We start from the raw sequence: 6,000 nt of genomic DNA on the forward strand, positions 1-6,000 counted from the left end.
AAAGATATCTTACTCTGTATTTGGAATAGTTTGTTGGAATAATATGCTATGTATTACCATTGATGGGAGAGAAATCAGAAGGTAATTATAATAAAAGAAGTATATTAACTTGTAAACATATATTTATACATATATACTGAATGGATGCTAGAAATTACCAGGAAAGTATAAAAAAATTCTCTCGGTTCCAGAGCTTCTTCACTTTCCCTACACAATCATTTGTTTCTTTTGCCCACCCTAATATGCTTGAACTTATGCAAGCGCCAACCATTAAACGTTTGGTTTAGTGCTTGTGCAAGGCAACTTCTATTTGCCTTTGCGTATGAGCAACATCAGGTACTCATATGAAGGTAAATACAAAAAAATTAAAGCAATATTAATGTGCGAAAATGAGCAAATTAAATTGCTTTAACAGTGTGTCGATTTTTAAAATTATCAGGCAAAAAAAGAAACACATTTCACGAAGAAAAAGGTTGCGCAGTCTCGAGACACGTCGCCATCGCTGCGTAACTGCCAGCCCAAACATATGCTCCAAATTGGCGTTCTGTGCAAAAGAAGAATGAAAAAGCTGCTGAGTTCACTACTGAGTAAGAATTGTATGCAAATAAGTTGCAAGTGCTGCTGGTCTACGATCATTCAGTGCTGATGTCATACCGCATATGCAAAGAGAAAAATAAATTGCAAGGGCAAGAATTCGAAATCTTTCCTTAGTACTCTTGGATAGAATGAGTTAGAAAAATATACCGAGCGAAAACAGAAGAAATTACAAACGAATTTTAATAAATAATTGTGAATTATTGAATTGGTCAACCGACATGTGGCACATGTACATTTGGGTGGGAGTTGGCTGAAGCTTTGCTGTTCTTATGCTTTTCTTTGTTGCTGTTATTATGCATATCATTTAGTTAGTTATTATTGTTGTTATGTTCAACGCCATGTTGACAATTTCACAGAAGCAAGTGTCATGTGTGCCGAGCGACAGCCGCAAGGGAGACAGAAGCACACAGTAAGCAAACAGCAATGGCAGGAAATTGGCAACGTGGCTGCGTCAGTCATTTGCGCAAAAGCAAGGAAAGCGCACGTTACAGACATGCTGCAAGGAAGTTAACTTATGCAAATATATTTGTTTAAATTTTATTCATAAATACATAGACATCTAGATGTACATGTATAAGGTCAAATTGCGGAGGATTGTATAGGAAAACTAAACCGCCTATCAGTTTACAACCGTGCACACCTGATTTGGGTACAGGGGCATAAAGGGGTAACCGACAATTAACTGGTCGCGAACGAGTCCGCTCTATGGCATCGTATAGGATGATGTGGGCAGAACTTTGCATTGCGTGTGGGGAGAGAACGGCACTGGCAGCAGGCAGCAGGAATGCGTCACGCCAACCTACTACAGGTTACAACCTTGCAAGATTTAAAGATATGATCGACCTCCCCCTAGACAAATTCTACTTCTTGTCGAGGTCTATAAAGGGCACTATAGGCTCAGGAAGCACTTGTCCAACAAGGCCATAGTCTCTTGACCAAACTGCCGGTTATGCGACATGGAACAGGAAACTCTAGAACACCTGATTCTAGAATGCCTAGCAATTTGTAGAAGCAAGCTAAAGGCTCTATTATTGAAGGTATGTATAACATATAATATTATATGAATCATCTGCTCTGAATAAAACAAATGGCAGTCAAAGTCATACATTAAACAAGAGCATGTATAACCTAATCGTTGGTATTTTACCTTTGCCGACCTTAAAAGTTATGAGATTAATGGAGATGGATGGTAACCCAACGTTTTTCGTGTCGGTTACAGTATCATTTTTTGATATTTCGCAAAATCTCTTGCCACGAGGCACCACTGTATTTTTAATGTCTGTTTTCATTTCGCGTAGCGCTGGAGATCCTACAGCGCGTGCTGAGAGCAAACTGCAGTCGCATCGAGGTTTTGGTCTCTTGAGGGGGTATTCTGGTCTAGAAATTTAAAAAAATCGAAATTTTTTTTATATAGTATTTTCAAAATTTAACTATTCAAGAATATGTGTACATGAGGATTTTTCAAAATTCAAATATTTTCGGAGATATAGGGATTTTTCTGACCCGGCATCCAAACTGGTTAGGCCGTTGAAAAATATTTATGGTACTGTACATATAGTTTGAGTGCAGAGTCGATATCACATATGTACCTCAGATGTGAGCTCAAATGCAGATGACGATTCTGCATCTGGTAGTGATTATGATTAAGCTTTTTTAATATCCTAAGGGTTACTATTTGTAAAATTATATTAAAAAATTTTCATAAAATTTCTCAACTTATCTTAATATAAACAATTTAGTTTAAACACACCTTCAATAAAACTTCTTTTTATTAGATATAAATATTTATCTTTAAAGTATCTCAATTCTTAAGTAAGTTAGTATGTGCAAACTAGTGATTAACCTGCAAAAGCACCCAAAGAAGGCAGTGCTCGTTGGCAGCGCAACGGCAATTGAATAAAGAATTTATAAAATCTACGCAGCACAATTTGATACATCTTCATGTATGTACCTCCCCTACAGGCCACACAAGTTTACATGCTCACACTCGTTAAAATTGCAACTACGGCCGCAAGCCGAATGTGAGCAGCATACATGAATATAAGTACGGACTTATTTAACTATGTTAATTTAAACGTTTGCTTCCACCATCCAGACAGACCAAGCTGGGACGCCAAAAGGCAAAGTTATATAGATGTAAGTGTGTGGCTTGAATTTTACACTTAAATTCCTTTTGGAAAACATTTTGTTTACTTGGTAAATGAAGCTCGTTTGTGCAAAGCAGTTAAAGGAGCAGCTATCGAAGCAGCATCAGTGTAGTTACTGGAGTTGAAACTGAAACATGCAACAAAAGTTTAGCAGAAGGCTTGAACGGGAGATTTATAAGGATGCAGGTGAGTTGAGAAACACTTTGAGAAATTTTTTAGTTTGGAAGAAAGCTTGATACTTGTTCAATACATAATAAAATAGGCATCTCTAGAAAATTGAAATTTAATAAGATCCAAAAATTAGCACCTCCTGTAGTTAGCCTCACCTGCATAATATAACATATTATACAAAGAAATCAGAAGATAAGTTCCGTATGTGGTCGGACTAAAAAAACTACTTTCTACAAAATCTAATTTTCAAAAGACATTGCTTCCTGGAAGCCTTATGTCAAAGGATTCGAACGAGGAGAAAGATGGTTTTGTTTGGAGCTAGACTCAAGTCCATAAAATTTTATCGGAATAAGATTTTCGAACAAATGAAAGTCGGGTTGTTCCATAAACAGATTGAGAACCTCACCGTTTTTGTCCACTCTTCAATAATTTTTGAAAAGAAAAGACGAGCAAGTTAAAGACCTATAATTTTCCACTATCAAACAATAAACCCAGTCCTTTTAATGAGTTAGTTAGTTATTTTTCTTTATAGAATTCGAATTTGTACTTTTAATCATAAATACTATATAATGTCACAAACCCCAATAAAAATTAAATAAATTAAGATCTTAGCAGACAACTAAGTACACATAAAATTATGAAGTAGAATTTATATTCCTAAACGATTGAGCTGTGTTGATTGAGTCATGACCTATCGTTCTAAAATTTTGCAAAAATTTTGTCCTTTGTTCTTCAAGTCGCTGCTGATTTGCCGGAACTGCCGATTTTGGACCACTTTAGCTATAGCTGCCAACTTTTTATTTAACGAGATATTTGAAATTTGACATCAGTTATTGCGTAAAGAACTGAAGTAATCTCCGGAAAAATTGTTCAGATCGGTTGACTTTAGCATATAGCTGACACACAAACTGCTCGACTGGAATTAAGTTTTTATAAGGAATTTTTTGCATATGTGAAGGGCATTATAGCTTTAATGCAAGGATAATTAGTTACATTTGCTTGTTTTCAGGCTTCTTAGTGAGATAATGATAAATCTAGTATTATTCCAAAATTCCCAGTCATAATTAAATTTCGTCTTCGGAAACTTCATTTATTTATAAGCAATATAGCTTGTTCAATATAGTCCATATTGCACATTTAAATAAAATATCGTAATTTCCTATGGCTTCAAGTAACTACCGTAAAGAAGATATTTGACCTTTACTACATATATAACTGACAAAAATACAATATCTGTTCTGTAGAAAGCGTAGGTGGGCTATATTTAGCCTCCTAGGTTTTGGGAAATCTTTTATGTCGAGATAAAACATCAATATATACAGGTATATTTTTTCATTGACAAATCTGTAATGTCGAAAAATTTAATGGCCGCTAATCTTGAACTGATACGAACTTCATAAGAAGGCTTATGTAGCCAAAGTTCTCTAGAAGCTATTTCGATTAACTTCACGATGGAGAATTTGTCTGAGGTAATATTTACAAAACTGTAAATATCACCGTCTTAGATTGGACATTCCAGTTTTACGAGTACAATGTAAATATTATTTATATTCTCGGAAGCACATTTAGTTTGGCATCCGAGTATTTTACAAAACTTAAAATTATTGGAAATTCCAGTTATATGATTTCATTAACTACCCATAATAGTATAGACCTTTGATTTAAAATAAAAGTAAAATAAATCAAAATACACACAACTCTCACAAAAGTTGCATGAATCGGTTATCCTTCAATGCTTGTTAAACAACCCTGCACGCACTAAGCCATTTAGGTATGTACATATGTATGTACTTAAATATGGAAAGAATGTTCCCAAAAATAATGTTAATGTATGCGAACGAGAGAGTAAGTTTTCTTTATATTTTATTTTATTTTGAGATTCCTAAAATTCTTGCTACATCACATATTTGTGCCACAGAGCCGAGAGCCAGAGCTAAGAACGTAAGCATACTTGTACAGTGAATATACCTAACCACACTTTTTCTTTTGCCTCATAGGTATTTTGTAAGTATTTTGTGTTCAAATACAACGTTAAGTTGTTTATTGTTGTGTGTGTTTTTGCTTTTTGTCCGATGTTAGCGGATTAAAAAGTTTTCAATCCGTAAAACATCACGTTTTGTGCATGATTTTTTTTTCAGGTAAAACCACAGGTATTTGTATAACAAACAATCTCGAAGGCAACTGCTGGCAGAAGCAAGAAATGGAGAACACAAAAGAGGAGAGATCGGCGCAGGTATTGACAGGCTGAAGACAAATGAAGCATAAAAATTTAGTTGCTAAGACAAGCAGTAAAACTTCAGAAAATTAAGATTAATTACCGTTACATTTCGCAAATTTCTGGGTAGACTGAAATATTAAAATTATCACTTTTTAAATTTCAGAGTGATGGCCACCGCAGCACTTAAAAATTATATTTTCTATTATTATTGGTTTCTATCAAAGTTATTGTTGGTGTCATCTTATCACGACCTACTCAGTCCGAAGTAGCACCTGTTGGCAAGAGCAATCCTGCGTTGGATTTCTAGGCTGACATTGTTGGTGGTGTTTACGCTGGTTCCAAAATAGACGAAATTATCTATGACTTCAAAGTTATGACTGTCAACAGTGACGTGAGTGCCAAGTCGCGAGTGCGACGACTGTTTGTTTGATGACAGGAGATATTTCGTTTTGCCCTCGTTCACTGCCAGACCCATTTTATGTGCTTCCTTGTCCAGCCTGGAGAAAGCAGAACTAACGGCGCGGGTGTTGAGGCCGATGATATCAGTATCGTCGGCATACGTCAGCAGCTGTACACTCTTATAAAAGATTGTACCTTCTCTATTTAGTTCTGCAGCTCGAACTACTTTCTCCAGAAGCAGGTTGAAGAAGTCGCACGATAGGGAAACGCCTTGTCTGAAACCTCGTTTGGTATCGAACGGCTCGGAGAGGTACTTCCCGATTCTGACGGAGCTCTTCGTGTTGCTCAGCGTCAGTTTACACAGCCGTATTAGTTTTGCGGGGATACCAAATTCAGACATCGAGGCATAGAGACAGCTCCTTTTCGTGCTGTCGAAAGCAGCTTTGAAATTGACGATGAGGTGGTGTG

This window comes from Bactrocera tryoni, chromosome 2, assembly GCF_016617805.1.
Source record: "Bactrocera tryoni isolate S06 chromosome 2, CSIRO_BtryS06_freeze2, whole genome shotgun sequence".
NCBI classification, from domain to species: domain Eukaryota; kingdom Metazoa; phylum Arthropoda; class Insecta; order Diptera; family Tephritidae; genus Bactrocera; species Bactrocera tryoni.